Source organism: Macrosteles quadrilineatus, unplaced genomic scaffold (genome assembly GCF_028750875.1).
Source record: "Macrosteles quadrilineatus isolate MER2022 unplaced genomic scaffold, UCM_ALF_1.0 Scaffold_9__3_contigs__length_116548681, whole genome shotgun sequence".
NCBI classification, from domain to species: domain Eukaryota; kingdom Metazoa; phylum Arthropoda; class Insecta; order Hemiptera; family Cicadellidae; genus Macrosteles; species Macrosteles quadrilineatus.
In genome coordinates, this window is record NW_026542602.1 from 111,316,647 (window position 1) to 111,329,131 (window position 12,485).

At 35.5% G+C, this 12,485-nt stretch overlaps 1 long non-coding RNA gene across 1 annotated transcript in view; it reads left to right on the forward strand.

Moving 5' to 3' along the window:
• The first annotated feature begins 761 nt into the window (after nucleotides 1-761).
• The window catches only part of LOC129002140 (uncharacterized), a 28,725-nt gene continuing 17,001 nt past the window's right edge, over nucleotides 762-12,485 (forward strand). The window contains exons 1-2 of the long non-coding RNA XR_008491544.1: nucleotides 762-843; nucleotides 3,669-3,824. This is a non-coding gene — a long non-coding RNA (uncharacterized LOC129002140). The remainder of the gene's footprint in view (nucleotides 844-3,668; nucleotides 3,825-12,485) is intronic.

Here is a 12,485-nt window from a genome sequence, read left to right on the forward strand (position 1 = left end):
GTAGTTTAAAGGTCCATGGCCCTCTAAGAAAAAAAATAGCGCAAGTAAAATGCAACTACAATATAATTATTGTGTTTTTTCCAATTTATTCAAAACCAATAATTTGTGAATAAATTATACGAACAACTAATAGAATTTCTAATTTTACAATTCTCGTCTCACACTTTCATAGTGGCCTTTAATAAAGAGTAACTTAATTGTAAATCAATAGTTTTTAGTATTCAAAATACCATATGGATCTCTGTACCTATTGATCAACTCCAAGTCAAATCTATCTTCTTATAGTGTTAGCAAAACGGGAGTGCCGATGGATACCTGTGGGGGTGCGTGCGTTTGAAGGGACTTGACCTGGTCTCCATCGGCACTCCCGTTTTGCTAACACTGTACTTAAATATCACTAACTGACTCACTGATCACTGTATCTCAAAAACTACTAACCATAAAAAAAAACTCAGGAATTGGCAAGGAGATTCTATTTAGGATCTAGGTTTTCAATAAGAGAACTGTTTTCAAGAAATTCCATCAGGGCTGTGCCCCAGTGGCCTCTAAAGTTCCCATGTTATCCTTATGGAGAAATTATTTGTATACATTTGAACATGTGAATATTTTTTTAATTTTAAACTATGAACATCTGGTTGTATTTACTCGATTGAAATGAAAATATTTGTATTATTATTTTGTGGCTTGAAAATGTGTGTTTTACTGCATTTTGTAATTGTCAAATGAATTTAAAAATCAAGATATGTTAACTATTTTGTTGAAGTATTTAAAATCTGTTTTTCAGCAACTAAATAACAGTAGGTATATTATTTAATGTTTCAAGAATATCCGCCAATGTCAAAGGTACGATTATTTGCAATCGAGTTTCACCTAATATAAGGGATGGCATCTGCCGTCTTCTCTCACTAGGCTACTTTGTGATAATTTATAATGGGTGCTCAAGGGAGAAGATCAGACATGCTTCATAAGTTTAATCACTTCCATGTTCCATCCCTAGGCTGTCAAATCTCTGAGTCCCAAGAAATTCCCCAAAAATAGCACTATCATGCTGCTTTACAATCCCAGTTCACGTTTTTTGGCGGATTGTGTAAAAACTAGCTTGTTATGTTTATTTTTCGTTAGGAAATGCATACTATGAAGCCACATATTAATAAAGACACATTTATGTGACTACATTCTGCTTGGTTAAAAAACATTATAGACTCTGTAGACCTGCAACTGTTTAGGCTCTTATTGGGTTATAGAAACCACAATAAAACATCGTGCAAGGTTTTTATGTCACTTTAATTTGACATAAAATTTCCCAATCAAGTTATGGGAGATCTGACAGTATTATTGGAAAATAAGGTTTTTAAGCATGTAAACCTATGTAAAGCATATACAGCGGGAATAGTTTTCTGGCCAAAATATTATGTAGGTGGTAAGAGTGAGCTGAGCAGTCCAAAGCTCCTGGTAGAATGACAGTTAATGTTGTAAATGAAGAAGTTCTCTCTTAGTCTTAGTTTAATTAACTTGAGTGGTCACATATTTTTACCAATTTTCGTGAGCGAAGCCACGACGGGGTGAGCTAGTCAAAATATAATGTTTAAATTTAGTTTATAGGCTTAATGCTGTCTTAGATTTTAATTATCTATTATCAGGTTGTCAAAATGTTACGATTGACAAAATAACTATTCAAAAACGATCTGATCACAAATTCGTTAAGAATTAAAACCCCAAGTAGGGCTAGTTGTTTCTTATTCCACCATTACATAATGAGTAATATTAACCTTACATTCATAAACTTCTCTCGAAACCTTTGAAGCGACCAACAAACTACAATACCAATAAATAGTGGTTTTGCTGATTTCAGTGGTATACTTGCAATTTAGACAACATTATATTTTGGACCTAGGTAGATTTTAAGTACCATCTGAGAGAATATATTAATTTTACTCGATTTTGAGCAATGATCTTATCATGCTTCCAAGAATATTAACTGGTTGAACAATCAGAACGTTACAGAAACCAATGAAATCTACTGTTTATTCCACTAAAAACCCAGAGCCTTAACAAAACCATTTGATACAATTACATTATTTCTGTGAAATTGTTAATTTTCATTGCGCACGCGGAAGCTGTTGTTCTCGCTGCGCAGTGCATCAAACCATCAGTCTTGCGCGGTCTGCGGCGGCGGCAGCGACGTTGTTGTGGTGCGGAGTTTGAGGTTATGTTTCACGTGAATAGCTTGCCGGGTGAACACTACTTTACGGAAAATACTGAGAAGATGCTTGACAAAACTTAGTAAATGGTAAGATACCCTTATGTTTACTCTCTAATTGTTATATGTCTTGTTGATCTGGGGGATTTCAGGGTTTACAAACTAATTAGGCCTAAACCTCAAATTATTATTTGGGGTTTTATTGTTTGAAAATAAAACCTCTCTAATTTTTATTTTAGATACCAGGGTTTAAAATCAAAATACTCCCTAATCGGTGTCCTTTCTTTTAAATAATGATCGATGTATGGTTATTTGTTTTTTTAATTTAGGTGTGAACAGAAAAGTTCGTTTTCTTGTGGATTTCAGGGTTCAAAATACTTAAACCCCCTCTCCAAGTGTTTTGTATCTGATTCTTTACATGTGTAAAACCAACATTAATAATTGTACTGACATAACTAAACATTTACCGTAGGTGAAATAAAGCAGTTTACATTTGGTTACATAATTTAGGTAGGAACATAAATTTGTAAAAGCCTACGTTTTTCTTTGCGATTTTTGGGTTTGAAATACTTGATCTTCTGTTTCCTTTCAAATTGTTAAGTGGGGTAAAAAAAACTAAAATTATTCTTTGATTACGAAACCAAACTTTTCTCACACTTAAAACTGATCAAGTCCCTTAGTGGACTTTTTATTTCATAATTGTATGTGTGTAGGAGAAGCAATTGTTTATTTGGGGATTCAGGATTCAAACCATGAAATACAAAAAATAATATCATACAAATATATCGTCATTGAAACGGTGTTAAATTTGGCCAAAGGACAAGAAATACTCAGACAAAAAAAAAATTATAGAAGGTGAAACGGTCTAGATAATTATTTTACCTTTCTTTGTCTTGAGCCAGTCCATAAAACATTCATAGATATTAATAATAAAATCACTACGGATAGATTTATTTGTATATTTAATACCGTACTTATAATTCACCGAGAATATTAGTTCAACAATCCTTTTGTATTTGGCTCTACTCTTTTTCTATTTCCCATGTCCCATTTCGGGGTTTCATACTTTATTATGATGAACGCATAAACAATGGCTTACAATAATTTAATTTTTGTGATTTCCAGATTTTAAAAAGTTGTTGACAAACCCCACTTTACATCATCACACTTTCCTTACCCACATGATCTAAGCTTATTTCCATTATAAAACCGGCCACAACTTAAAAAAAAAGTTTAATGCATTCATGAAAAAATTATCCTTGTAAACAAGAACTATTTTTATTTTATTTCCAAGAATTAAAAGAACGCCCTCCCCCCAGGAAAGAAATTGGCAAAGTTCTACTTCTTCCAGGACCAATTAATTCTCTCAACATATTATTTACACAATTACTTCCCTCACACCATTGCTGATTCAGTGTTTTCGGTCAGGTAAAACCACAGTAATTCAGCCGGCATTGTGATGTTGCAGTGTTGTGGTGGATGTCCGCGCCGACGCCGTGACCGACTATGATGTACTACGCACGCGCAGAGAAGATACGCTAAAAGCCGCGTCTGCCATCAGTGGAGTGTTGTGTGTTTAGTGGATTGTGGTTCCAGAAAGGGATTTGGATTACCTTTTTATCAGGTGAGGCTTTTCCCCTTTCAGTGGTTTTTTGTATTAAAGATAAGCATCATTGGGATACGATGGCGTAAGTTTGTAATAAGTTAAGTGATAGAGCGACGCACTTGGTTTATTTACATTGACTTTTTGTTACTTGGGTTAATATTACATTAATATGTACCAATTCTATGTAGTGTTCATGAAAATAGGTCATAGTTCTATGAACCACTCATTGGTCAACATTAGCACTAAAACGTAACCAACACGAAATACATTGAAAGAGGCTTTGGGGGTTTACAATAAAATGAGCAGTCTATTTGCAGCATTCAAAGTTCATAATTTATAGTCAAGGGTGTCATCCAAACTAAACATGATTCGAACAGTAGTAACGAAAGATGAGTGTAGAATGAAGAGAGGCTTAGATTTGTTCCTATCTAAAAAATATCGGGTAAACAGGTCGCTAAAACATTTACAAAGTTGTATCTAATGTTCTGCTCCATGTTTATAAAATTGTGTGTCGTGCTACCCACCTTTGTACCTACCCGTACCAACGAAGTAAAATGTAAAAATCCAAACGTTACATCAATCCAAGCAAAGGAAAGATTACACTCTAATTTGATTTATGTAAACTTAACATAAACAAGGCCATTTACTCTTTAGTGAACAACTATGTACACTAATGAATGCATTTAGCAAATTTCCCACAGTTTAGCAAACATTGTGGAATAAACCGGCAAACATCAAGCCTACTTTGCTCTCATTAGGCTCAACCATAACTTCTCAAAGGGGGCGGAGACATAGTACTATGTTGCAAATTCTCACATTTTTATTTTTTATGGCATCTTTACAACGCATTTGGCCGTGAGAGTGGAACAATACAATCATAATTTTATGCTGTGTTAAGGTCATACGGTGTTTTGCACCGTGGATTTTGAGATTAAAACTTTGGTTGTCTAATTTTTTAACAACACAACTATTGTTAGTAGTATTTGCTAACTGCATTATTTCATATAGTAAACAATAAGCATAATACACGGCTAAGCACTAAAACTACGAAAAAATTATTCTTTCCATTGGTTAATTGGTTTAATAGCCTTATGTGATCGTTGTTTAATAGTTTATAACCTCAGAGAAAGAATCTATGGATTCCATATTATACATTAAACTACATACATAAAAGATTATTTCTATAATCGAGGAGGAACACTGGTAACGCGATAGTACAACACGTCAATGCATCAATGGAGGTTCAGTAGCACGAAACTCGATAAGAAGTCAATTTGTATTAAAAGGTAAATCGATTTTATCATTCACGATTTTGCCTTTGAAGATATACAAGACAATGTTGTAGATCGGTAGACAAATTATATCATAGGCATTATTCAATTAGGCTACGCGAGTTTGCTGCTAGGGAGGTCAAGGTTTATTTTTAAAAATTGATTAGTAATTCGTTTGACTTAAATCCAATCAATATGCAACCAATTTTACCAATCTGTATGTACTGTACAGTACTTGTCACCACAATACTCTAGGACTCAAGAGTTGTGTCGTTGCGAAAGCCTTCGCCCCCCACGGAGGATCTTCGGATATAAAGTTCGGGATTTTGAGTGTCCCGCTGCGCCAGAAATCCTCCGAAAATTACGAGACACGTTACCCAGACAAGTTAGACAACATTTAGATAAACTATCGCCCATTCAGTGAAATCATCGCCATACGTTACCTACTACTTTTACTGCATCATTAGGTGACTTTAGCCATCCTTAAATCAAAACTGTCATTAGTTGAAAACTTTGGAAGGTAAAAAATGGATGTGGTTTTAATGTTTTGGTGATTTCCAATCCATTTAAAATCTAATTTTATCTCATACTAGTGGCCTGTAGGGGCCATAGCCCCTAATTTAGACACAATTGTCCATATGAAGGCAACTCCCCAATTCGTGGTAGTAAGTCAGAAACATATCTATGAATTTGTCCCTGAATTTTAAAACATTAAGGCCCATTACCCGGGATCTCTGTTTGTGTAGTGGAAAGCGACGCTACACAAAATTTTTATGAAGTTAGAATTTATGTAAAAACATTAATTTACTTTTAGTTCATCATATAATTGTGGTTGTGACATGTTAATGATTCCATTGTGGCAACATGCGTCGAAATGTCCATTTGTGGCCTCCTCTGCGAAGTGAAATGCGTCACAATGCATGCAAATGCTGTTAAGAGGATCTAGATTGTGAGAAACAACACTCAACTCATTTTCCAGCGTTCTTCTGAAGGCAGGTTGTAAACCAGCTTGTGGATTTCTTTCATATTTAGGCGTTCTCTTTCAGCATTTCTTGTGTTAGTTGAAATCCTGGATACTCTTCCACGTCTTGCAGGTCTTCCCCTACCCTGTCTAGTTACTTCACTCATTATAAAAACGGAAAAAAAAGATTCCTGGATACTCTTCCACGTCTTGCTGGTCTTCCCCTACCCTGTCTAGTTACTTCACTCTTATAAAAACGAAAAACAAAAAAATTAAACAAATAAAATTCATTTTGAAACATTATTTACCAATATTGACTTTCGGAATAAATGTAAACATTGCAAATAAATAAGTAACAGCTGATAGAATGCAGACGTTTTTCAGTCCCCATGCATTTCTTATGGTGGATATTTTACGTTATATCTCGTTTTCTGGTAATTTTATGGGAATTCTGCTATTTTTCCCGAGTCCCTGGGGTCAAGACCTTTAATTTAAGACCCCTCCCACTTTTCTGCGACTTACCAGACGTCCACAATTTTCTGGTAAAAATTTTGTCTTACAGAATTATATATACGAGAGGTCGTCCAGTGGTCGAAACTCGACCAAAAATATGTAATGTACTCACTTATCTATTTTCACCCCACACTGTAAATAAAACATGTGATTGGAGTTTCCTCCATTTGTTTTGATTTTCTGTTTATATTTCGTTGTTATTTCGTAACCAGCATAGCAACGCATAAGATCCATTTTAATTTTTTCAAATTTTTAAACTCATTTTTTGTGCTTATCTTTGAGCCTATTTAAATTTATAAAGGGATTCTGCACACCTACAGGAAAATAGCTTTCCAACGGTATGCGTAGATTTTCCCTACGATTCACACGAGCTGAGAAAAAAGGTTTTAAAGAAACATGCTTGCCTATTAATATATAGATAGATATAGATAGATAGACTAGTGGCCTGTAGGGGCCATAGCCCCTAATTTAGACACAACTGTCCATACGAAGGCAACTACTCATTTCGCGGTACTAAGTCAGAAATATATCTATGAATTTGTCCCTGAATTTTAAAACAATAAGGCCCATTTCTCGGAATCTTTTTTTGTGTAGCGGAAAGTGACGCAAAAACCAATGCACTGTTGTATTACCTTATGTTTTTTATGAAGTTAGAACCGTGTAAAAACATGACTTTAAGTTCGTAATTTAATTATGGTTGTGGCATGTTAGTGAGTCCATAGTGGCAACATGCGTCGAAATGTCCATTTGTGGCCTTTGAAATGCGCCACAACGCATGCAAGTGCTGTTAAGAGGACCTAGATTGTGAGAAACAACACTCAACTAATTTTCCAGCGTTCTTCTGAAGGCAGGTTGTAAACCAGCTTGTGGATTTTCATATTTAGACCTTACGTTCTCTTTCAGCATTTCTTGTGTTAGTTGAATTCCTGGATACTCTTCCACGTCTTGCAGGTCTTCCCTTACCCTGTCTAGTTGCTTCACTCATTATAAAAACGGAAAACAAAAAAAATTAAACGAATACATTTAATTTTGAAACATTATTTAACAACATTGACTTTCGGAATAAATGTAAACATTGCAAATAAATAAGCAACAGCTGATTAGAATGCAGACGTTTTTCAGTCCCCATGCTTTCTTATGGCGGATATTTTACGTTATATCTCGTTTTCTGGCAACTTTATGGGGATTCTGCTATTTTTCCCGAGTCCCTGGGGTTAAGATCCTTAATTTAAGACCCCTCCCACCTTTCTGCGTCTTACCAGACGTCCACAATTTTCTGGTAAAAATTTTGTCTTACAGAATTATATATAAGGATTTGTGCGTTTCAATGTTATTGGTATTTTTTTAGTTTTTTGTAAAGGGTGGTCCAAGACCTGATGTTGTTACTATCTAACGTCAACTTTCAGTTTGACGTCGTCATTAATTGAATGGCGAATGTCACCTGCGCTTATAATCGACCCCGTTATGGTACCGAACCAGCAACCTTCAGACTCGGAGGTTAGCATTACAACCACTCTGCTAACCAGGCAGTTTACAGCATAGGCTTCAAAATTACTGCCAAATTTCAAATACATAATAAGTCTATCAATATATTATACATCGTCTTCTAGGGCTGCTTAATATCTTCTAGGTGTTATGATAGAACTCCAAAACCAAACTTGATTTAAATTAAAAGAGAATAAAATTAATCATTTAATAGCAGCTTTGTCGTCGCTTTTAAGTGGGGTATTTTGGGCGGATGCCATAAATCTCAGTTGACACTGGATTCTTTTGGAGTTTTAGGACTCTCACGTGATACTGGCTCAAATCTGTCTTCAGCGTTAACAGCCTTCGTATTGGTAATCTTTACCTTCATAAAACGGTAACCAGTTTGCAGTAAAACATGTTGTCTTAAATGTTCTTAGTTACAGTTTGAAACATGTGTTTTAAACTTATAAATTGGTCAGTAAAATTATATAAAACCGTATTGAATATGGTTTTATAAAGGGATAGAAATACCATAAACTTGAGGAAACCGTCTTAACCCAGTTTTAAATTACAGTCTTCTCAAATGTGATACAATTGTGACTAAATAGCTACAATGAAGATTTGAAATAGCAAAGAATTGTGTTTTGTTGGGTTAAATACCTTACATTTTAGCTGTCCTTTTCCTTTAGAAGATACCACCATTAGCCTATGTTGATGAGTTCTTTAATGGGATTTATTACAATAATAAAGCTGCCCCAAAGTACCAGATTTTGGTGGGAACTGGAAAACTGTTAACAGACAGAACCGAAGATTTCATATTTTTCAAGTTGTACCATAGTTGGAATCCTAGAATACTCAGCTAAATTTATATAAGGTGTAACCTTATATATATTTATCATCAGTGATTCAGAAAAACAACATACAACATGAAGAAAATACTCAGCTACCCGGAACATAGTAACAGAGCGTGTTACACCACAGGTTTAAGAGGAGACAACTGACTACTCTTTAATCTTAAGTTATACGCAAGACAAAATATTAATCCACAACGCGTTACCTCGTAGTTTTCACCAGCCATCTTGTGATCACGTTATGTCATGTAGTCAATAGGTCAGCGTTCAATGGTTCATCACTATTCACCAGGTTCAAGTAGGGTCACAATAATAGCCAAGTATTGTCTGATGACCGAGTAGGTGCGCCCATCTACTCGGGGGGCGTCACTCATGTCTGCTCATCCTCGTAATGGACTCATTCATAGTCAGGATATGACTGTCGATGGGTCCATTAACATCAATCTGCAACTGACGACTTGATAAATCGTTAAAATACCCCCGCCGCAGCAAACCTGCAGACTAAGCGATAATTGTTATAATAGTTTTGTTTCGTCCTTGTAAGTTAAATCGTTTTTCCGTAATCAATTTGAGACACCTTACGTGGGAAATCCTGTATATATATATATATATATATATGACACCCTGTAATATTCGTCTACATGCTGCACCATTCCCTAAACTAACTAGGAGAAAGTGTGTGTTTTCCTTATGTTTACAATTTATATCTCAAGATTGCTTTCATCTTGTTTAGCTATACGCACACATACTCGTGCTACTGATGTAGTCATTTATGTAGCCTATTTGGGTATTGAAAATCAATAGCTCTTTTAAATATTACTCCTCAAACGAAAAAGATTTTCAAGATCAATTAATAACTCAATCAATTTTAACGTTTCAATTTGGCTGATCTGAATATAAATTTCTTTGTAAATATGTGTTTTGTAACACGATGCAACTCGGATGGGTTCGAATATATATGTTATAACATGTATTTTTAATCACAACTATTTTATTAGTTAAAATCAACGAAAAAAAACAAAATTAAACAACCGAAAATATTTAAAACTCGTGCCTTTTGAGGAATTGAAATAACTTTTATCCCGCAACAAATGTATTGAAAACCGCTATATTTGCTCTTGTATGACAACAAGTTATTTTGAAATAGATAGAATTGCATTATGTTTCAAACGTGTTTAGGTTTTTACACCCCTGATAAACGTGTAACCTTTCTTGGTAGTGAAAGTGTTAACTAATGGCCTTTCATGGAGTTCTGACTCAAACGTTTAATGGTTCACCTAATTACCACTCTTACTTACCTCTGAACATAATTGCAATGCAAATCTCTCTGTGAGCTGCCAGCCCGTGTTAGGTTGTTTTGTGCAACTAGTCTGAAATTGGAATGATCTACTGTACTTGGTTTCACATATTTTCAAGGAGGAATAACTCTTCTGGCATCGCTATTTATTATATGAAAATAGATATTTAAAGATTATTTCGGTGTTTCAATGATCGGTTGTATTATGGATAGTACATTTGAGAGTACAATAGATTTACTATAGTGAAGAGGATACTTGGCATGATAGATTACATAGATCACTCAACAATGAAATACCAACACAACAGATTGCATGAAGCTAATAAAATTATTTTTAAAAGATTCGTACACGAAAACCCCTCTTATTTAAATTGAAATAGTGGTAATTTACATGTTCACCAAAGTTTGAATGGTGATACAGTCACTTTCAGCTTTGACATTTAAAAGTAATTCTTGCTAAACACTACATCATGTATTTTCTTGTTACTGCTCATTGACAGATATTCGGTTACCAAAAAACACCTCATGTCAATTTAAGTTGCGTTGTCTATGTGCTGTGTTGAAAACAATACCATGAACAAACTTTTCTGTGAATACAATTTCACTGAAAAACTAATTAGTAAGCTAAATATTCGGCCTTCAGTTTTGGTAGTAGGTATGGGTAACCCAGCGTCAAGAGGAGAGAGAAGTCGGAACTTCCAGCTCAACTTATTATTGCTTTTATACAAACTGCATTGGAGGATTCAACAACATTGTCAATGGAGGGCCTCCGAACCTTGGTCACTTGGGGGATTGGTACCGTGCAACACTTGATGGAACATGACGTGTGTTAATCAACGTAAAATAAAATATTAGAACCCTTTGCGTTCAAGATCGTCTTCATAAGACATCATTGGATGTCCCCAAGTCGTTCCATCAACTCAACCTGAGCGTTCCATAATGGTTTTGATAGGACCCAGTTTAGGATATGGTTTGGCAGGCGGTAAAAACCCGGCCAGAGAATGTCGTCGCGGTTCCTCGTTTTTGTCTCAGCTTCTCAATCGTCTTTGTCCTCCCTTGTTATATGTAGCCATGTAGGCCTACTTTCATCGTAACCGATACTGGTCTTATGGTTGAAGATGATTTTCGTGAAGTGCGTTGATTACTATTGAGACGCCATCAAAGTGTTGCTATGAACATGTTGGAGACGAACTGGGCAGTTCCCATTGCTTCAGCAAATAGTTTACTGGTCCAAAATTATGAATTGGGCTACCTCTTCAGGCAGGTACATAGGGTGCCGTGCTGGGAGGATTTTAATGTCTAGCAGCCAATAGCCTCACTCATACATGTTGGCACTAGGACTTTCACGGGAGCATACAAGGTACAAGTTGTCCGGCAAGTCCTTTTGACCTGTTCCAACGGTGCTGTACATGACGTGCTCGAGTTGTTGTGCTCGGTTGTTTCCACCAAAGAATTGAGAGGATTCGCGATAGTGATTATTAAAACCAAAGATTTTACGTATGTGATTAATGATATCAATCGAATCACTGGTTAAACCTATTTTATACCCCGTTTACCGAGTTTAGTGGAAATAATCTTGAAAATCTCTAACAATACCTTTAAAAACCATGTCTGCACTGAAATGAACTTCTACTAGCTGAGGGATCTTTTAGAAACACACGGTATAAATATTGAATATAATTGAAATTCATCTTTTGTCCTGACAGCAAGTGATGGAAATTACTCAATAACATTAATTATCATCAACACCACTTAAAGACAGCTCTTCACTCTTGTGTAATTTTATGCAGTAGGAAAATAGGATGGACTGAGTCAGTCAGCAGACCTTTCCTATTGACTTTAGCATCAGTGGGTTTTTTATTTAAAGCCCGACGATTGAGGACAGCTGGGTCTTGTTTCGAAGTATAAAAACACGCCTTCTCTCAGGATCAGTCCGATAACCGATTCTTAAAACAACACAATAAATATCATAATTATCTTGTGAATACTCTAACATGCACTAAATCTAAACAATCATCGTGAGTGGTTCATCCCTTTACCCTACCACTACCCTCCCCTCGAAAAAGTGCTTGGAGCACTGTATTCTATTACAAACTGAATACCCACTAAGGAGCCAATTAAAATGTACTTCGTTGTTTGACTAGCTGTAGAGTTTGAGGTTACGGTGTTGTTGCTAGTTGGGATTCTGTTCACGATCGCTCTCTAGTGACAGCTACATTCGTCACAGAAACTATGTTTTTGTCGGCGGTGGCTGTCGGCACGAGAATGCGGATACTAAAAACTGTAATGTCTTTAACAAACCGAACTAAAAACTTGTTT